Below are 24,263 nucleotides of genomic sequence, written 5' to 3' on the forward strand. Positions count from 1 at the left end.
AATGTCAACAGTGTTGCAAGTGGCTGACCTGAATACACGCTACAGCAGGTAGGTAGGTAGAGTGTATCTGATACGGATAAAGTGCGTTTTATAGGGACAAACAGAGACCAATACACACACACACACACACACACACACACACACACAACGTACGCGCGCAGACACACGCACACACATACACACACACACAGAGGGAAGAGGAAAAAACAAACCCCAAATATACTATCAACACAGAAGGGAGATAATACAAACCCCAAATAAACTATCCACACAAACGTACGCGAACGCATACAAACCCCAAATATAATATCCACACAAACGTAATCAAACGCATACAAACCCCAAAATATACTATCCATACAAACGTACGCGAACGCATACAAACCCCAAAATATACTATCCATACAAACGTACTCGAACGCATACAAACCCCAAATATACTATGCACACAAACGTAAGCAAACGCATACAAACCCCAAATATACTATCCATACTATCCATACAAACGTACGCGAACGCATACAAACCCCAAATATACTATCCATACAAACGTACGCGAACGCATACAAACCCCAAATATACTTTCCATACAAACGTACCAGAACGCATACAATTCCCAAATATACTATCCACACAACGTCGCTAACGCATACTAACGCATACAAACCCCAAATATACTATCCACACAACGTCGCTAACACGTACAAACCCGAAATATACTATCCACACAAACGTAAGCGAACGCATAAAAACCCCAAATATACTATCCACACAACGTCGCTAACTCTTACAAACCCCAAATATACTATCCACACAACGTCGCTAACGCATACAAATCCCAAATATACTATCCACACTCGGGAGGAAGAATAAAAAAACAACCAAATATACGATCTACACAACGTACGCGAACACACACACACACACACACACACACACACACGCCCACACCACAGAGGGAAGAAGAAGAAAACCATTATACACTATCCACACGGAGCGAAGAACTAACCCTTTATATATACTATCAACAGAGAGTGAAGAAAATAACCCATTATATTCCATCAACACAGAGTGAAGAAGAAAAAGGTTTTTGAAAGCACCTAAGCCCTCACCTGCAATGACCAACTCTGCCAAACACCTACACCCCACACCCCACTCCCAACACTACAAAACCCATTTAACCCGTTATTTTATGGCATCAGTGTGTGATTTAGGAAACATCAAGACACAAAATGATGGAGGAATAGACTGACTATTGTTTACCGACTTGCATGCCTAAAGAGAGTGCGTGAAAGAAAACATCCTTCTATTTCAATTCTAACTAAAACATGATCCAGAGGGATAGAGAGAGGTGAAAGAGCACAATTTCATAAAGTGTGAGTAAAAACAAAACACGCCATCCTTATTATGCAATATCAAGACCAAGAGACACTTACGTTTTCTTTCTGGTCTATTCTCTTTTAGAAGGTAGTATGAAATTTCACATCAGGGCCAACGCATCGGCACACATTGTCAATTATTCCATTTCCATGTCTTTACTGGCACAAGTTCTTCCTCATCTTCAATTTCTTCTTTTGAATCCCTCTTCTCTGTTTCGTCTTGTTTCTGTTTCTTCTCTTTTCTCGTAGGGCACTCTGAATTCCAGTGTCCTTTCTCCTGACAACAATATTAGGTATCTTGACTTTTGTCTCTCTTTCTTAGACGAAGCAGGTATTCTGGAGACAAATACCCATTTACCTTTGCAGATATAGCAAACTTCATTATCACTTACACACATTCGTATGACTCTCATCAAATCAGCGACCAAAAGAGTAAGTTTTGTTGCCACTTTCGCCTGTGAATTATGCTTTCGTATGACTTTTAGCAGATATTTGACCAGCAGGTCGATCTGTGCTGACTCATCCATCTTCTTGATCGTTTGAGAGTGGAATGAATACTATGACGCTAAGACACTCTCCTTATATACAGGGACCTGCTGCGTATGAAACCTAGTCAAATGTAATTTTGCAAGAAGATGAAACGATTTCATTGAGGAAGTAAAAGGCAATGATGTACCGTATCGCCTCACACAAAACCTGAAGTGTTAGTTCAAATCCGTGTCAGCGATTTCGAAGACGACATAACTGAGCTTTAATCAATACTCTCCATTTATGCCACAAAACCACGAGTCCTGATTCACGCCAAAAGAAATTTCGTTCGGTCCATAAAAAATAGTATCACATCTGAGAAACGCAGAAACGAACTTCCAGAAAACTGAGAACGACGGCTTACACCTACAACGTAAATGTATGAGTTCAAGTAGTGCGTAAAACTTAGTCAAATTAAATTTTTATAGTCAAGACGAAACGATCTCTTTTCGAACAAGAAAGCAGACACCAAGCGACAATGGCGATCCGTGTCACACAACACTTTTCAAAATGTATATTATCAGAGGTTTGTTCTAGCGATCTGCACGGTAAAATGTATTTTGCAATAAGACGGACACAATTTCCATGGGATCGCCCATGGTACGATTGTTCGTACATTATTTTTATTTTTAAAATTATTTTTTTGTATATATCGCCTACAGGATAGACCCAGTAAAGCATGGCCCTTCTCGTCACTGTCTGAATAGCTACTCAAGTCAATTCGAAGCGAACGCGGTTAGAAAATAAGTATAGCCAATGAAATGGCTTACAACGGGTGATACATTGTTTTGTTCTAGGACTGTGTGGCATAATAATCCCTATGTTCTTGCGTTGTTACCATTACAGTGCAGACAGACTGAAATGTGAACTTACAGGCCCTCTTTGTCTGTGTTGTACCATTTCTTCTTACCACATCAAAATACTGAGCGTCACAGTATTGGTTCGCGTTTTCAAGCTGACCATTTTTTTATATCTCACTTAAACATTTTAACATAAACACTCACACTCACATCGGTAGAGTCAGAACAGATGTGGTACAGTATTGAGGGGCATGTTATCTTTTTTTTCAAACTAATAAATTTGGGGTTTGTATGAAGTAAAGAACCGAAAGTACAGTGAAACTCAAGGATGATGACCCAATCTGTCTATCTATTGATGCGTGTATTTACTTAAGAAGAAATATGACCTCTAAAACACAAAGAGATAGGGCTAGCATGATTAGATTAAACACAACGATGTTTTCCTTCACGCTCGTGTAATTTAGAGTTTCAATCGTCTTTGAAGACAAACTTGGTCTCCTTTTGTAGGGCTTGAAATAATAAAAAAAACTGAAAAATCTGAAGCACTTTGCTATAGATAATTTCATCAACAGACTAAACAACATAAATACCGTTACAACAATAGAAAGCCTTAAATCTTCTATCAAAAAGAAATGCAGCCAAAAATTTTTTTTAAAGATTAACGATAAATAACCAATGAAACCGAATTTAACAAAGGCAATGACATGTGAAGAAATGCCTCTCACTTTGGAAAGGTAGGCGAACGTACTCTGTCATGCACCATCAACTTGAAAAAAAATTATAAGCAGAGAGAAACCTGAATTCAAAATTCAGTTGTTTTTTTTCTTCAAAATTGTTTCGTTTCTTTTTTCTTTTTCTTTTGGGAACAAAAATCTAAGCACTAATATAGAGTGGAAAAGAGAAAATGCACATACAAGCTTTGATATTTCTGAAAAAATGAGGGGATATTCCTAACGTTCATAACCACCTATATATGCTTGGACTTGTCTGTGACTTATCCACAAAACAAGATGTACATATTTCTGGTCAAGCTGCAAGTGTGTGCGTGTTTTGGAAAATGGTAAAAATTGGATACACAATTTTCTCGTGACACTTATAAAGTGAAGAGTCTGTGCAAGTGTCAAAAGCCAAAGTCATATAAGTTTTGTATTTTGTACGGCTTGTAAAGATTTCCACTTTAGAAAATGTGAAGTATCACAAGTTATTATCACAAACAGAAGTGGAACATAGGGGGCTTGCAAGAAAGAAAACAACCCAGACAGTTGGTGTCATCAAGAGTGCTAGAGACGGTACCCGAACTTGCTTGCTTGCTTACTTGAATTAAAGTGATCTTCGCTCCAGTGGAGCATGTATCACTGGTTTAATAACGCACCGCGTGATTTTTAATTACTCCCGGGGAAGGAAAGAGAGCCTCATCCCCCAGGCTTTTATGTACTCACAGACTATTTTTCAATTTAGCCACTCAGGTGTAGGACTAACTAGTCCTTAACAACCTGATTGAAAGGCTTTAAACATCAGTGGGAATTGTCTCACCACACACTCATTTTTCTGTCCGAGCGTGGTAAAGGAGGAAAAAGGTGCTCAGCAAGACAGCCATGGATGTTAAGTACTCACCAAAACGCTAGCCCGTACTTATTTCAAATCAAGTCCCGTTTTTGCTAATGGACAATAAAAATTACCAATAATGTGTTAACCACCTGTGCAATTAGTTCAAATCTAACGAGTCTGTTAAATTTCCTACTTCCGAACATATCTGTCTAATATTAGTACTTAGTGTACATAAAAATAGCCATACTGATCTTATTTAAATTATTATATCTAAGCGACATATACCAGTTTGGTCACTGTTAGGTTTAAAAAGTTAAGATTGTTGCCGTGTTCCAATAGGTCAATTTTGTTTCGAGAATAGTTTAGTCAAGGAGGGATACCAAGCCAAATATGGTTCCCTGTTTAATAATAAGCAATCTTTTGGAGGCCTAAAAAAAATCTGTTTTTTCTGTTAGAAGGTAACACGTCTCTCTTTTGCTTTCACGTTCTTTCCCGCACTCATAGTCTCATGATTCGTGATATCAGGAAATGCGTAGCCAAGCAGCAGAGAGGGCGATCAGACCACTTAAGGGAGTGGTCACCCTTGTGTTTGGACCAAAAAAAAAATAGTGACCCTTCATAGAGGTCAATACCACGTCTACGATTATTGTTTGTCCCAAACAGAATTGTAGACGCCCCCTCTCTGCTGCTATTCATGTTGTAAAAGAAATTTTAAGTTTGATGAATATTTTTCTTTTCATCTTAATCATGGGAATCTTCGGAATCTTTATCTGAATCATGGGAATCTTCGGAATCTTCGGAATCATGGGAATCTTCGGAATTTGTTCTATGTTTCAAGTAATATTCAAGTTCTGATGGTGGTTTTTCTATTTTTGGATTTATGTTCTTTCTTTTTCTGTAATAGTTCATCAAACTTCTGTATCGATCTCCACCGCAATTTTTGCAAATCTGATATAATCCTCTAACGCCGTTGTTACATCCAACACAACTTTGTGGACCAGCATGAGGATTTTTCTTCATAAGATAATTATGTTTCTTGCAATATTCTCCACGGCATTTTTTATCACATTTGTTAATGGTTCCTTGACTCAGCCACGCACAGTTGTTCATTATATGAATGATATCTTTTTAATTAAATTTACACCCCTTCTGCTGATATCAATTAAAAGATTGTTATATTAAAAAATAATGGTACATTCGGAATCTCATACTGCAAGGATAGCTCGAGAACGATTAGAAGCAATTAAAAAATTTCTTCCTGTCAGAGACTCATTCAGAAAAAATCTACAAGCGCAGCAAGAAGCTCAAGTTGAGTACGAAGAAGAAACTAAAAAACTGTTTAAGCCCGTCACTGCAGCTACTGAGAAAGTTACAACTGTCATCAAAGAAGATCTTCTTCCGGTATCAAAACAAACACTGCGGCACAAACTAAAAAGATAGCAAGAAGAACTAGACAGACAAGGAAGATTTTACGAGACCTTCCAACTGATATAGCTGCAGCTCAACCTCCACCTGTTGGTGAGGAAATACTTGAAGAAATTGGAAAACTTCGTACTGATCTCGCCGACGTTCAAAAAGAACATGTATCTGAACCCAAACCAGTAGGAGAAAACTTAGAATTAATTGCAAGATTTAACGAAGGAGTTGTTGATGTTATTAGAAATACTGAAAGAGAAAAATTACCTGAGATGATATTAAATAATATATTTGATAAATCTAGTATTTTAAAACCCCGTAATGAAAAAACAAATGATGATAATTTCATTAAATGGATATATCGCGTATATTACAACAAAAAACAAGCTAGAGGTCTAGAATACGAAAGTCTTGATAGAGAAGTAAAAAGACTTTATAGAGAGAGACTGAAACAACTAGAACAAGAAAAATTCTCCCAGTATCAGCTTCCTCCACCTCTGCAACAAATAGAACAACAGCAATCTTCTTCGCCGCAGCAAAGGTTTTGAAGTCGGAACTTAAAAGGTCTGAAGAGCTACTTAAAAAATCAACAGAAAAAAGATCACCCTCCTGGAAGAAAATTCCTTTACCCTTACGTAAAATTCCTGCGTCGGAAATAACATTTACACCGATAGATACACCACCTGGATTTCGAAGAAGTGACTTACCTGGCTCACCCCGGGTCACCACTGAAGTACTTACTCCGGTAATGCAACCACCAGTATTTAAACACCTCAAGATGAACCTAAAACAGGATCTGGTTTATGTCCTGATAATATCATCAATGACGTGTCACGGTTAGAAGTTCTCATAGGAGGAAAACGTGCCGGAAATAATTCACCAGAAATAATTAATGAAGCAGCTGATATTTGTCGGCGATTATTTCAAGGTGGTATCATGGATATCGGCGTTTACCGAGAACTTATCGATGAACTTGCTGATGACTAGTTGTTAGATAAATGGTAAATAAAAATAAGATGATCATACATAATAATCATCGCAAATCTGTACAGGTCAGAGCGGTAAACTCACGATTACCAATCCATAGGGTTATTTACGGAGATGGACTTGGTGATTTTATTCAGAGTCTATTTAGAAAGATGGCTTCAAAAGCAATACCGATTGCAAAACAATTAGGTATGAAGGCTATTGAGGCTGTTCGTGATAAAGCTCCTGGTGCAATTGTCAATGTTGATGGTAAGGCGTTCTCGGCGATCAAAGAAAGACTAGCACGATTACTGCCACGAAAACAACAACCACCAGTAAAATTACCAAGTACTGAGGTGATGCCTACAGATGTCAGTAAAATAATAAATCAAGCTGCAAATCAAAAACTAGCGGAATTATCTGAAGAAGCAGAAAAAATATGACAGCAAATTTAATAGCAGGAAGCGGTCTTCGTCGACGATGATTATCATTTGGAAAAATGATAATTACAATAAAATGTTTAAACGTATATCCGACCCAGCATTTGACATGGATACACCGGTTCTCAAAGATGAATCGGTACCTGGCTATCAATTTTATTCCTATGACGCAAAACAACCAGATCAGCGGGGGAGAATCGAATTACAGGTTCATGATACAAGTAGATATTTCTTGCCCGCTGAAGCGTTTATTGAAGTAGAAGGTGAACTTGTAAAGGAGGATAATACGGCATATGGTGCCAATTTGCGTGTTGGTTTTTGTCAACAACGGGATTATGGCGTTGTTTGATAGCGCCACATACATGATTGATGGAAAAAATATTGAATCAATTCAGAAGGATGTTGATGTTGCTACAACAATAATTGGTCTAGCGAGATATTCTGACGACTTTATAAGATCAGCCGGTCCAACAATGATGTTTGCCAAGGATATTACTGACAACGCTGATCATATCAGGTATGCCAAAATACGAACACCAGTAAATACTGCGGTTAATCCACAACCGGTTGATGAAGGCCCTGAATACGCACCCAGACCAGCTGCTGATTTTGATATTGTACGAGGCGATAGCGCGAGTTTCAACCTAGGATTTGCAACACGCCAAGCAGCGTTGTCAGGAAATAATAGAAATTTCTCATGTGCAATTCCATTATCTCACATCTTTGGATTTTGCAGAAATGGTAGAAAGGTCATCTTTGGAGCTAAACACACAATTGTGCTCGAAAGAAAAAATGATGATAATGATGCAATCTGGCAAGGTGTTGGTGTTGATGATGATGGTAAAGTAAATGTATCAAAACTTTCATTGTGGATGCCAGTAATAACACCATCAATTACTGAAGAACAAAAATTACTATCTTTTATGGATCAAGGCGGTAAATCATTGATATCATGGTTAACAGTAACCACAGATGCTGCTCAAAGCAATGTTAATGGTTTATTTACATGGAATATAGCATCACAACAGGGTGTTTCTGCACCACGACATATTTTTATTGCGCTGCAAGATAAAGCTCGGATGAATAATCAAGAACTTTCACATATGATATTTGATAACCTTGGAGTTAATGAAGTTTCCTTGCGGATAAATGGACGTCAAGAACCGGCTGAGGATATATTGTTAAATTTTGATCAAAATCATGTAGCGCGTGTATATCATCTTTTGATGTCATTCATGGGACGTGATCAAAATGTGGATACCGGTTTGCAAATATCACAACTAGATTTCAGAACTTTATATCCGATTTATTATTTTTCGCTGGAGCATCTTGATTTATCCAAGCAATCTGTCGTTGATATACACTTTCGAGCTCGTGTTACTAGACCTCCTCCTGATATAGCTGGTCCACCACCTGTTCGCGGCTTCTACAGAGCAATCGCGGTCATACTTAGCGATAAAGCCATGTTATTTGAAGGTGGTAGTGGTCGAATGAGAGTCGTTGATGCACCAGTGGAAAATCTTTAATTATTCAGAAAAATATTATTTATATAAAAATGTCGTATAGTCATGTTAATGTTACTCTGACTCCTGGTCAGGTCAAAAAGCTTCAATCAAAAACCGCCAACAAATGCGGAACTAAAATATCACTAAAACGAGATCAGATTAGTGGTGGTACAAACAAATTATCGTTGACAAATAATCAGATTAAACATTTCAATAAAGCCCTGGAATCAAAAACTGGAGTTCAATTTCATCTTTCCCCGAGCGCCATCAAAGACATGGTTAAAATAGGTGGTATATTTCCACTTCTTGCGGCTATTCCAGCGTTAATACCTGCTGCTGCTCCAGCCGTAGCAAAAGCAGCCGCGTTAGGTGCTGTTGGAACAGCTGCTGGTATGGCTCTAAAGAAAGCAACTGGAAATGGATACAAAAAAAAGGGACGCGGTCTAAGATTGCCAGGATCTCGTTGGGGGAGAGGCCTAAGGCTTCCAGGATCACTTCGTTAGACGTTCCAGCATCAAATTTTGATTTACTTGATGCTGCTAAAAAATTAAAAATAAAAGCCTTTAGAAGTGTTTTTATGCGAGATCAATTACCGAAACAACCAAACAAACTCCAAACAGGTATTATTAATCTCGACGAACGTTCCGGACCCGGCACTCATTGGGTATCATACGCGTTTGATCCACGTGGAATCGTTTATTTTGATTCGTACGGGTTAGCTCCACCCGTTGAATTTATCAAGCATGTTGCACCACTTCACGCAAGAATCAGAGTTTGGTATTCAACGTTACCCACACAAACAGTGACAGGTCCGCCAATATGCGGCCGTGAAGTAATTAATGTACTCGACGCTATATCAAAATCATCCAAACCACCACATAAAGTTGTGCATGATTATACAAGTAACCGATTCGTTGCGCGTAAAGCGTTTTAAACAACAGGTCTTATTATAATGGTTGACATTTACGGAAGATCTTCTACCAGTAAGAAAATAACATCCGACGTTGATCTGTTGAAGTATGTGACTAAAGATGACCTCGCTGATATCATGAACCTGGCTGGAGTTGACCCAGATGAGGTTGTTATTTTTCAAGATCGATATGGTAAACTAAAAACCAGCAATATCAGATGGTATGATATAGTTCGACGAGTACTTGGTGCAGTTACGGATAATATTCCCGTGTTTACTGACGGTGGTAGAATCAGAGATTCAAGTATATCGTTTACAACAATTAGAAATGAAATTGCAAAAAGCGTTGCTAATTGTATGAAAAGCACCGGCGACACAATGACGGGTGAACTCAGCATGAACGGAAATAAAATAGTAGTTTTAAGAGATCCAACATCTGACGAAGACGCAGCAACAAAAAAATACGTCGACAACGTGGATGGAAAACTATCCACGCTGCGGGCCGAGTATGATGTTCACGTGGGCGCTTTTGCAAGATTTCGCAGAAATTTTCAAAAAACCGACGAATCCATAAATAAATTCTTTGGCACTCCGCACACCATTGGTATAAAACTCGTTGATATCAAAAGTAACCTAGACACGATCAAACAAACACAGCAAAACATCGTAGCTGGAATTCCTGAGATCGTCAACAAAACCAATTTGATTAAAATTCCAGCTGGAATAACTCCCGGGCATATCACAAACATCGTATACACGGTATCATCGGGTTTTGCAACATGGTCCAAACAAAATAATACTATCAAATATACCGCAACAGTCACTGGCGTGTACAGGCTGTCTGTGTTTAGTGCTGCAAAATTTGAAATATTTACAAAGTTTCCATGGCGTCATTCCACCGACAGGTTTTCCGGGGTTGTATCTGTTATATTAAATAGCGGAAACGAGGAAATATTTATCCTGGAAGCAGCTGATGAGAAATTAACCGCAACATCTTACTGGTGGTGTTTGGAATTTGTAGCTGAAACACCTCAATTGGTTACTGCATAAAAATATATATGGACGGTGCACAATACAGGTACAATCAAGCGCGTGAATGGCAGGCGGCGCTAAAAGATCAAGTCGATCAATATACAGTTAAAGTAAAAAAATATCGACGACGATTAGTTATCGTTTGATGTGATTGTTTATTCAGTATCCGCTGTTGTTGCTGGAACCGGTGTCATATTATCAGCGGTGACAATGATGGCACCGGCAGCTATAACTATTTGTATATCAGCAACAACAACTATTGCAGGTGTGCTTAATATCATCGCAAAAAGAAATATGTACTTGCACGAACGAAAAATTATCCGATTACAAAATAAAATTACACACAGCGACGGTAGCATACTCGAAATTATCCTCGTTGTTATCAGCGAGTCTCAGTGATGGAATTATATCTGATTTCGAGTTTTCAATGATGACCAAAATATACGACGAGGGTATCGGTATTAAAGATACAAGTATTAATAATGACAGAATTACTCCAGCAGATCGTGACCAACACAACTCCGCCAAAGATAACGATGATCTCGGTAAGTTCGTCTAATCCTGAATTTAGTGTTAATTTTCCCACTGCAATTCCAGTAAAAGAAATAGCACTATAGCAATTACGAGTATATTACAGCTGGCCAAATATCAGATCAAAATCATTTCATGGTACACCAGCAAATAATTCGCTCGTATTTGCTAGTAAAAATAAACCCGATGGAAAACCTGACTGGGTTGTTGTTGGAATACCAACTGGCAGTTACGAGATCGAACAAATCAATGAGGAATTTCAACGTAGAATAAAATCAAAAACCGGAAAAGAAGCAAAAATATAAATTAATGTTCATGAACCGACCCTGTCCTCGACGATTGAAATAAACTCGCCAGATTATGCCGTTGATATTTATCAATCTTCAATCAGATCCGTACTAGGATGGCCTGAAATATCACCACCGATAACACCGATACCACCAGAACCGAAAAAGTCTGATTATGTCACGGATAGGCAATCATATCATGAAATTAATCCATCATACGGGGGAAAACTAAGTATTTTAAAAAATAAATCAATGCTTGGCAAATTTATCTTTTTCGATGATATTGAGGCATGGACTTTTATAAATAATCCCGAGGAAACAGGAAATATTTTTGGTCTTCTTCGATCGTTTCACCAGTAACGGGGTTACTTTGGATCGTTTCACGATCTAACATAATTTTTCTTAATTGTCTTATACGAGTACTTATCGTTTTCTTTGCCTCGTACTCGTGGGATAACAGCGATCTAATTCTTTCTACTGCGGCAGAGAGAGGAACGAATTCCTTCACCTGATTATCTTCTACGGTAGCTAGCGACTGAAACATTGCCGCCTGAATCCGTTTCATGAGCTTGTATTCAGATGATAGTGTGTGTGTTCCCTGGTTTTTACGTTCTTGTAAAATCTCAAAATCAGAAACTATTTTTTCAGGATTTAGTTCATCGGATATATTAATTCCATCTTTTTTCAATTTTTTAATAGCAACAATTACATCATTGATATTTTCATGGTTCATTATGTAATATATAAATCTTTAAAATAAAAAAAATTATACCTATAGAACCCCTATCGAGTCTTTAGCGAGTTCGTCGGGATGTTTCAAGGACAGCACAACCAAGAACTCGTAGCTTGCCATCGCAATCTACCAAGTTCATTAGGCAAATATTCCCTCTACGAGAGCCCCTAACCCGCCAAACAACGGTCTAGAAGGCCCAAGAGGGAGGACGGCACAATCCTCATTAAACTCGTAGGTTGCCACCGCAATCTACCAAGTTTAGAAGATATACACATAACATTCAATGAATGAAGGACAGTACAAACATATACGCTCAGCAAAATCCCACCCACAATAATTAATCCAGTGGGTGATACGAAAATATGTATCAACCAGCAGTCAATTTGTGGTTGAATTTTGCTGAGCGGGGGGTTTTGCTGCTCCCCCATTATTATAAAAATCGCAATTATGCGCACCACCGACAAATTCTCAGCCATGGGGATTCGATCCTGGACCGCGAGCGTCACAGTCCAATACCATACTGATTGAGCTATCGAATCTTGTTACGAACATATGTTTCGGAAGTTAATATATAGCCAAGAAACCAATATTTACACTAAAACAGCGGTTTCTGAATAATAACAACAGTTTCTGAATATAAAACAGCGTTTTTCCTAAGCAGACTGCAAATACAACCTGCGAATCAATAATAACAGCGGTCCTAAGCGGCATGAACACACCTGCAGATCGATTTATGCCATAACAACGGTTTCTGTTCTGTACCTATATTACAGTGTCCTTGCGGATCAATAACATTATCCTGATTTCTCGTAATGTTGTATGATGGGAAATATTTAAAAACCATAAATAATACTTCTACGAGTAATTAATTACGACGTAATTAGTTAAACTGACTAATTACGATCATAAAAAGTCAAAAATCTACGAAGAAAACTATATATTGAAAAGTAATCTCCCTTTTATATAATCAAAAATTCAGTAGTATGCGATCAGACAGTACTGGGTCCCCTCAAATAATAAATGGTTTTGACAGTTAACAATACTGAAAGGTGAAAGCGGTTTTATATATATTTTTTGCCACTTTTTGTACTGAAGACGGATTAATATCAAAGTATTTCGCAGCTGAATGCATCGAACGAAATATAATTACTTCACCAGTTTCTGTGTTTGTGGAATTTACCGCCCTTCTAGAAACTGTCTTACATCTTCCTGTATTACCACATGCAGAGTTCACGCTTTGCGTGACAATACGAAGGTTGGATAAATTATTGTTTTGAGGATTCCCATCAATATGATCAATAACAAGACCGTCATTGATCACTCCGAAGAAACATTCATACGTGAATCTATGACAAAAATAATGTTTCTTTGCCCCCTCGTATGTGAACCTTAGATAACCATGATTATTAACAACACCAATTGGTTTTTTTAACCTACAGTGTCTGATGATACCATTAATATTTGATTCATAGTTTGTTATGACAGGATGTGGGACAAATATATTTTGCTCCATATATACAATAATATTATTTGTTTAAATCATTGTTTGTCTGAAATCTTGATATATAATCCTCCACGGATTTTATAGCGTTTTCACCGTTGTTATTTTTTTGTCATAATATCTTTTAAGTTCTCTGAACCGTTTTCCACCGCACTTTCCACATAATCCTGTTTTTCTTCGCACTCCAATACCACACCGCAGACATGGTATTGGTCCTAGACTTCCTCGTCGTATGCTTTGTGAGTGCATCCAACAAAATTCCTTTCTGCAGGATTTGTTGCATCGATTTACTGAGCCGATCATCAACCATTTGCATTGAGACATTGTATATATAATATTTTTTATTTTAAATATTTGTTTTAATTATATGAATGAGTTTGAGAGATTATCCCAAACTAGGCCTGTTAAATATAAATTCAACCTCGACAGATTATCTCACTTGCCAGTGCGAGATTTGGTTGATCCGAAAAATAAAAGTCTGATCTCGAAAATTCACGACGCCAAGAAAGAATTTTACACCGATGGTGCATCTCATACATGGTCAACGTTCAAGATTATACGCAATACTGACAAAGTCAGTGTCGACTCTGTCACGGACGCCACAATGAACGACAAGCGAGCGGCAACTATCATTAACTACATCGCTGAATACGAGGGCAATCAAAAATATTTCTTCAGAGTAAAATTTATTGTATTAACAGAAACAGGTAGTTGGATTATCCGTGACAAATATGATCCTGTCCTTGGTAATAATAAAACTGTCATATTAAGTAAAAATTCCAGACCGGGTCTACTGACGGGTATTGACAAACCGTATTATGAGCGAGCGTATCCTGTAACAGCGGTTATTTATGGAATCTATGAGATAAATAAAAAACCCAACGTTGATAAACTGGCACCAATGAAATTTTCAAGGTTAAATTGTGTAGCCGAACGAGTAATAGAACACTTTACAAACGCGATGCGTGGAAATGGATTAACTGATTTAAGGCGTGAAAAAATAAACTCGTGGGCTGATTCAGTTAATGATACCGGCGCTACAATAAAAGATGTTGCTGAACTAGGAAAACTATTAAAATTTCCAATAACCGTAGCGACAATAATGGGAGAGGTACTGTACGAATCTAAATATAAATCGAAAGGAGCTCCAATAAATATTATTGATCATAACGCGCATGCATGGACTAGCGCAGTAACAATATTTCCACGTGATCGAACTGTTAGATTTTACTCCGGAGGTATGTTTGATTTTATTAACGAAATAAGTAAAAACGATCCTATATCGGTATGATTATTTAAAAGTAATGAGGAAGGTGAATTTGATCAGTTTGTCAGACCAAATGGTGAAATATACCGAACAGAATCCCTCCATGACGAGATGAAAAATCTCGCGGAGAAGTTTTTAGAGTGCAAGCACGCGGAAAATACTGACAAATTACTAACTAATTGTTTTACCGTTCCATCTGTTGCGGCTCATTTCGCGAGAGAAAAAAATTCATGGAAACCAACACGATTTGATTTACTCGAGGACGTACGCGCAAGTTGCGTCGAATACGGACACGGCGGATTATGGAATACCAAATACAATTACAATGATGTTATTTCGGTTGATATGGTTGCATGTTATCCAGGAAGTTTTCTAGGATACGGAGATTGTTCTGTATACTTTAAAAGATTTGGTCACCCAACAAACGAGATGACGCGAGTGGCAATTAATGGACCATTACCTGATTTTGATCTGACTGGATTCGCCTGTATTGAATCATTCGAGTTTAACGAAAATCTTCACAAGATTTGTTATGTTTGGTTTGGTAGACATTTTTGTGAAAAACGTTGGGCACCTATAGTTTTATTATGATATATGCTAGATTGTGCGATACTGACATCGTTGGTGGTCAGTGAAGCAATTATATCATATCATGCACAGACGAAAGTTTGGTTGCCCATGTCAGATTGTGAAGTTATTAGCGAGTTTAAGGAAAAATATCCTGATGTTTCCGAAGATGATATTCCTAAAAAACTCAAAACCGCAAAAGATCTCGGAAGAAAAATTATAGGTAAATTTACTCAAGGTAGTGCAAATGATCATAAAAGACATCACGCACGATTAATTCTAGATGATGCCGAGTACGATTTTATAATCGCTGATACAACAGCGAGAAATATATTTGTAAATCGAGAAAGTGTTTATTTATCCGACGGAACAAAATTGGGTACGATCGTTAGTTACATAAATGACGTCTCCCCACAGTATACTCATCTAAGATCTTCCATGTTGGCTTATGTTTCCATAAATTTATTATCGGTGATTAATAGATTTCCTGAGACCGCAGTCAGAGTCTCAACAGATTCGTTTTATATTTCAAGTAAATATTTAGAATCTGTTATGAAATTTACAAGTAATGATGAACGATGGGGTTCGTGGAGAATAAAAAAAGAATTATTACACAATTATACAGAATCAGCAGATGTTCCAATGAGAGATTTTTTTCGTAAGGGTAATAAAATATCAGAAATGTCGAAAGCACCATCATTGAGTGATCCAATAACTAGATATAAGACAGTATATCTCAATCGACCTGGTGGATGCGGCAAAACGACTCGAGCAATTAATGTTTTTGGAAATTCAGATATGATCGTGCTGACACCCACACATAGACTCGCACGTGAGATGAAACAGCGGCAAGTACAATCGTGCACGTGTCATAGTTTCTTTCAATGGCGCGGGGATACATGGACTCCTGAACGAATGGGAGAAAAATATATACCTAAAATAATTATTTGGGACGAGATATGTACGGTGTCATTGGATACATTAAAAATGTTTCTTGATTGGTTGTTGACGAAAAATACCGCTATAATAATGTGTGGCGATCATGGTCAACCGCCGCCTTTTGTTGGACCATCTACACATGATTGGTTAAAAAATTTCGTTGATTATTACCAAGAAATAGATGATGATCATAGAGCTCTCGATGCAAATTTAAAGGAGTTTAAAAAATTAATCAGATTACAATCAAACAAAATTCAGTGTGAAATAATACGTGGAGTGATCTCAGAGACCTCAATGAGTGATTTTTTAAATTTATGGAGACCCAACGATTTGATCGTAGCAAGCAGAAAAATAATCAGAGACGATTTACAACAACAGTTATTTCAACTACATAATGAAAAATACCCAGAATTACCCATACCGTTGTGTCATAGACCATCAGATACACGAAAACAGAATATTAATGTTGATATTCCAGGACAGACTGAAAAACAGAATCTCGTATTAAATGATATTGTCGCCGTTGATATCAGTGTGGTCGAAGATGCATTACGGCCTGACAAATATCCATGGGTGTTGGGATACGCTATGACGATCCACTCGTCTCAGGGATTAACTATTTCTGATACACGAGTCTGGATTGTAGACGATCGTATCGAGTGGTCAAATTTAGTTTATTTAGCGGTATCGAGGGTCAGAAAAATATCTCAATTACGTAGAATTATAATTCCTGAAATCGTTGATAAATTTAACGTCATCGATGATGATATAATAAGAAAAAAATTAATCGGATACAAACAATCTGATAAAAAAAATAAACGTGACTTTGATCTTGATGTTGAATTTATTATTGAGTTAAAACAGCAGCAGAATAATCATTGCGCAAGTTCTAATTGTATAATGCTGTGGAGATATTCGAGTAATGATTCAAGACAATTTACCGTAGATAGAAAAGATAATAGTCGCGTTCATACACGAGAAAATACCATGTTGACCTGTCTTGAGTATAATCGACGCAGAGGCGCCAGCGCCTTGGGTGCTAGTTAAGTGATCGAAATCACTGAAGTGATTTTGGCGGTAGTTGTGTATCCTCGGGAATTATTTGTAGTTGTTCACGTACAAATCCACGCTGAGGAGCAGCCGAATCTAATCTGTAGATTGCAGGTCTACCTGAGGATCTTGTCACGGTGGATATTTTGTGTGTGGTAACACTCCAAATAGGATCAGTCGCTCTCGCTTTACCACCTTCAAGTTCACCAGGCTCATATAAATATCTAACTGTAACATCACCCAATATTTTTTGTTTTTCAACATCTTTTCGTTGTGTTGGTAAATTTTTTTTTTGTAATTGCATTAATGGGTTTCATGTTGGTTGTTCGTGTAATCTCATTATTTAATGCAGCTATCACGCTTGGTAATCTTGCAACCCACTCGCGAGATCTCGTATCCTGAATAAATTCCGTCGCGTATTGATATCCAAATAACCGCTCAGCGAGTGTTCGATTAGATCGCTCAACAATTGCTTGATCACGATGAATTGCAGTATGCCCTCGTCGTATTTTGGTATTATGTTGTTTCATCAACGATGATACTGGACCAAGAAATTCTTTACCAGGATCAACCTGTAGTAGCTGTGGCCATCGTAATGGTCCTCGTTGATAAATTCGTTCAAACGCATCGGCTACTTCAGATGATGTTTTCGCTGATAGCGGCTCTGCTTCTTTTTATCTACTTGCAACATCAACTACGGTTAACGCGTATTTGTATGTTTTTCTACGCACAGTATCATGCGGTAAAAACAGAATATCAGCTTGATGAACTTCATTAGGAACACTGACATCGAAATACGCGTACTGAATTTGTTTCGGTGGTGGTAGATAAATTTGCCATATTGCTTGTTTGGATAACCACGTTTTAGCAGTAGAATGTTTAACCGCTGCTGCATCAGCAAGTTTACCAATTGCTGCTTTGCCTCTCCAGTATCCTCTTGGTGAATAATAAATCGATTCCATTATTAATTACCAGCCCCAAGCGCTAATTTACCTTTCATCGCGGATCTTACTAACCAATTAGCTAATGATTCTCTAATATTTTATTTTTTATAGAATTTAATGCATGAATTAATTTCACATCTGCAATATGTCTATCTTGTAGATTTTTACTTTTATAAGCTACATCATGAGCGTGACAAGCTCGATCAATAGCGTTTATTGGTTCCTCGCCTGGTTTTGGTTGATCTTGATTATCGAGCCTGATATCAAGTCTGGTACCAGGACCGCAATAATTATATCCTGGTAGATGTTTTTCTCCGCTGTATTTAGCCCATGGAGCACCTGGAAACTTTGACATCAAATTTGCAATATCACCACCGCGCTTATTAGGTAAAAACGAAAATTTCTTTCTACCGCATACAGAACATTTTCCACCATACGCTATTTTTTATTTTTTGTTGTAACCGTAGCTAAATCAGTAATTGGAGTTTTAACTCTACAACGTAAGCAATAGAAATTCATGACATTATATATATATATATATATATATATATATATATATATATATATATATATATATATATATATATATATATATATATATATATATATATATATATATATATATATATATATATATATATATATATATTATATATTTATATATTTATATATATATATATATATATATATATATATATTATATATATATATATATATATATATATATATATATATATATATATATATATATATATATATATATATATATATATATATATATATATATATATATATATATATATATGGATATAATTGATTTCTCAGCAACAAGAAAACGAGAGCCAGTTAAACACCACCCTGCGTTACCAAATTCCATCAGAATGATTATCATAGGACCATCTGGATCGGGTAAGACGCAGTTATTACTTAATCTGATAATGAGAAGGTTGAAATGGGATAAATTGTATTTAGTAGCACCATCCGCTGATGATCAACGATGTTATGATGTACTTAAAGATTTCAATGAAAACGCGCGATTACTGGATTAAGGTAATGATGTTATAGAGTTTATAACCGATATTGATGAAGCACCATCCGTAGATTCCATAGACGGATTTATTAATAATTTAGTTGTATACGACGATGTGATGCTAGATAAACAATCAAATCCAGCCAGAATATTTTCCCGAGGTAGACATAAAAATACAGACGTGATCTATGTCACTCAACGATATACACAAATTCCGAAAGTGATCAGAGACAACTGCAACATTTTAGTTGTGTTTAATGGCGTAGACACACACACACTTAAAAATATTCATCAAACTTGGTGTGGTGGTGACATGGATATAATTAAATTCAAAAATTTCTTTTCACGAGCGCAAGCTACTCCGCACGGATTTATAACAATAAATTTACATGATCCAAGAACAATATATCGTGTGGGTCTTGATAAAATATTTGGGTAAATTTAATTAAAAAGATATCATTCATATAATTAACAACTGTGCGTGGCTGCGTCAAGGAACCATTAACAAATGTGATAAAAAAAATGCCGTGGAGAATATTGCAAGAAACATAATTATCTTATAAAGAGAAATCTTCATGCTGGTCCACGAAGTTGTGTTGGATGTAACAACGGCGTTAGAGGATTATATCAGATTTGCAAAAATTGCGGTGGAGATCGATACAGAAGTTTGATGAACTATTACAGAAAAAGAAAGAACATAAATCCAAAAATAGAAAAACCACCATCAGAACTTGAATATTACTTGAAACATAGAACAAATTCCGAAGATTCCGAAGATTCCCATGATTCCGAAGATTCCGAAGATTCCCATGATTCAGATGAAGATTCCGAAGAATCCCATGATTAAGATGAAAAGAAAAATATTCATCAAACTTAAAATTTCTTTTACAACATGAATAGCAGCAGAGAGGGGGCGTCTACAATTCTGTTTGGGACAAACAATAATCGTAGACGTGGTATTGACCTCTATGAAGGGTCACTATTTTTTTTTGGTCCAAACACAAGGGTGACCACTCCCTTAAGTGGTCTGATCGCCCTCTCTGCTGCTAGCCATGATGGGCGGTAATGTAAGCAGCGGCTTCTACCAGTTGACTGAGGGGGTATCCAGTGTAGGCTTGTCTGTAGAATTGGGGAAGAACTCTGACCCCTAATCCCATTTGAGAAGGTCTTGGTTTAAAGGTGTCTAGAGATTTGTAGGCAACGTATTGTATGGCTCTAATAAACTGCCCTGCTTTGTTGACGTCATACAATGCTTGATCTAGTCCCATTTCGGTGTACTTCTCAACGAGGTTCAGCGTCCCCCTCCTCCTCCTCCTCAACCGCTTCAATTTCCTCTTCTGGTTCTGATACTAATTCTTCAGTTGAGGTAGATAGTTTCAAATCCGCTGCTATGGTGTCTGTCACTGTTATTGTTGTTGTGGTTGTTCTTTCAGCTGAGATTGCCTGTAGTATCGGAGTGAGAAAAGAACGTAGTTTCTCCGATAATTACATTTGAGTTTGCCATACCGTTTGTCTAACATAATTGGCCCTTTGTTTTGCCACCATTCTTTCCGGGCGGGTTGTTTGTTAGGTATAGTCGGCTGTTGACTAGATGTTATTTGTGTTCTCGAGGTGGGTGGAGTGCTAACTGGCTAGGTCTGCATTTCTTGCTCCCGCTGCTGTTGCATATATTTCTTCCCTCCACACCGAGTTCTGGGCCTAATTCTTTTAATTTCGTTGTACCCGAACTTACATTATCCATATTATCACCAACAAAAAAGAAACGCACAGACCTAAAAGAAACACTCACTCACTTTTTACAGAACATTACTATTTTTAAAATTTTGATAAGCGACGGAAACGAAGGACTTAGAGTCACACTTTCTAACCAAGATAAAGAAATCATGTGCTTATAAACTCACTTCTGTATTTTTTCTTCTAACTGACTAACATATCATAGGCAATGGAATGTTATTTCTTTTCGAGAGTATGGGGTAGCCCTGAATTTTTTTATTTTTTTTTGGGGGGGGGGAACTTGAAGCTATGGCGATCGCTTAGGTTATAAGATGGCGGCCTCCTCTGACGACAGGCTTTCTCACAGGATAAGGTCTGCTTCTTCGGAAAGAGAAGAAGAACTCTTTGATGTCGATACAACTGTTGACAAAGCCTCTGTCAGGTTCATGCTGCTGCTGCTGTTGCTGCTCTCTCTGCTGTTTATGAAGTCTGTACTTCTCCGTCCATTCTTCTTTCTCCTTCTTGAATTCCTCCTTGAAGAGCTCTTCTTTCAGGTCTTCAGTGACTTTCAATATTATGATATTGTCTATCTCTCCAGGTCTCGGTATCAGACTTGTCATGACCCTATGTAAATTCACACAGGCTTCGTTCAACTTGGCTAATCTTGAGCACATCTTCGTAGGAAGATGAGTCGACAATGGATGGGCAGACTGGAGACTGACTCGTTTTTATTTTCAAAGCGCGGACGTGAAGGAAATCATTACTACACGGTTTTCGAGTCGAACCGTTCAAATAGTGTTATGGGAGGGATAAAGAGAACTCAAAGAGCATGAATCAGGATACCTATAGTTAAACCACAAAGGCATTTTTTTCTTCAAAACACAACATTTTTATTCCAAATTACTTAACACTAACAAATAACTCTAACATTTTTTAACAATAATCCAACAATATAACATCAAACATTTTTTTCTAATCACAAACATTTTTTTCAACTCACACATTATTTTGGACATGGCTGACAACGTTGTGAATGAAATTGTGATTTCCACAGTTGGAAGTCACTAGGCCATTGATGGACACTACGTTTCCTAGTTAGAGACAAAAGATAAGCATACTGGTCACAAAACCATCGATCTACTTTCACATCGTTTCTTGAAGAAGAACGAGGATCAAAATGAGTCACTAAATGTTCTAAGGAATAGCCCAGGCTGCGATGGTACAGAAAATACACACAATATTATCCACACACCAAGGAATATGTGCCTTGTTATTTCACATTATTGAATCGGGTGGTCTGAGCATTTCATCTCATAAAGTCGATGATATCGTCTTCCAAAGGGGGCAATCCGTACGAATCGAAATATTCCACACATCCTTCTTGAGGAAAGTAGACGGCTACCCAGTGGGTTCCTGGGAGATGACTGTCGTCCGTGTTGATCACGTAAACTTGATGGTCTTGAGGTTTGCGATGAGGGAGTTCATCTTTAGCACAGACGACAGGATTCCAAGAAGCCGTGTACGAACTGTGGTTCAAAAGGTAATAAAGTCCCCAGGTATCCATGTTTTTTTCTTCTTCACAGGTAATGATAAGTGATCAATTCGATCCTGACTTTTTGCTTGAAAATGTCTGACAAGTAACCGTTTCTTCGCCTTGTATCCCCACTCTGATCTAAGAGAGCTTCGATACGATGAATCTCTTGCGTGGTTAATGGAGGACAAGAATGTTCACGCAAGTCTTTATACCACTGATGCAACACGACTTCGTCCGAGATGAGACTCCAAGATTCGTCCAAATACTCATCCAATTTTTCTTCTTGACTCAGCATCAGGCATTTATCGTGTTGAATTTGACTGGGATGATCGTTTTGACATCCATAGCAATCTTTTTTGATCAATTCCTTCATTTTTTTCTGTCAAGACTATACCATAACAGGAAACTAAATGGGCTTCTTGTTCTGGCCATCTAGACTTCATCATGATGACTTCTTCGTCTTTGTCTTGGGGTTCTCCTTCCTCAGGATCTTCACATTCCATGTCTAAAGAATCCCTACTATATCAACATTGATAAAAGTCTTCCATGACTTCTAATAGTGTAGAATAACGTCTCTCAAACTGTTGGTTTATATCGTATTGTCAAATTCAGCATACAGGATGACGTTCACCGTATTATCTGCGCGTAGATTTTCTGCAAACTGAAATTCCACACGCATCTGGCCGGATTTTATAGGGTGAAAATGTCACTCGTCGCTGTCTTGACTTACAATTCGTTAGAGAACCGTTTTCGAAAATGGAGTTTCACTGTAACTTTCCCTTTGGAGAATGGAATATTTTGTCCCAGATCTCCTTTTATAGCAATGTTGACAGTGTCTAAATACGACTTACTGACGGGTAAATAGTGAGGATGTACAAATTCACGGTGTACGTGATAGGTGTTTGCACCTTCCTGGTCATTGTTTGTGGTACTATCCACTTTGAAAGGAATGACACGCAGTAACGGCACAGAGGTGTGTCCCACCACGTTGTACTCCACCACATCGGAATACACAAAGATCAAATTAAGTCCTTGGTTCAGTTCTACCGGATTTCCAAAAGCTCTGTAAAAATCCATATTACTTTTGATCTTGGGGCTCAAATTGTTTGCGACCATTTCTGCATGTCCACCCAAAATTTCAAACAAACTACCATTGAACCTGAGGGACAATGTGTCCGTATCTTGAAATTTGATCATGAGACGATGAGCCACTTTATGGTACTCAATATTCACACTTTTTTTGGCTCTGTTCAGTGCTTTGCCAAAGGCTAAGTTGAACCTGTCCGCAATAGTGTCCACCAAATGTTCACCACTAAAATAATAACCTGAAGGAATTTTCAAGGTGTAGATAATGAAGGCTGGATTGCTGGCTGGTCTTGTGTCCCCTAAAAACCCGATTTTATTGATTTCTTCCTCCAATTGGGCATTCAGGATTTCCACCTTGAAAGTGTTTTGCTTTTCGGTGATGTTTTTGATTTGTGTTGGGTGAATGATTTCCACTAAAGCCACTTCCCAATGGGCTTCGTGATCTAACTGGATGGTCTGAGGTAATTTGACGTGTTCTTGGGAAACACCACCATGGAACTGTTACTGGGTAAGGTTAAGTAAAATTGGTTGTTATTGCTCATAATTCCAGAGTTTCG

The sequence above is a fragment of the Sinohyriopsis cumingii genome, chromosome 11 (assembly GCF_028554795.1).
Source record: "Sinohyriopsis cumingii isolate HCF-2022 chromosome 11, ASM2855479v2, whole genome shotgun sequence".
NCBI classification, from domain to species: Eukaryota; Metazoa; Mollusca; class Bivalvia; order Unionida; family Unionidae; genus Sinohyriopsis; species Sinohyriopsis cumingii.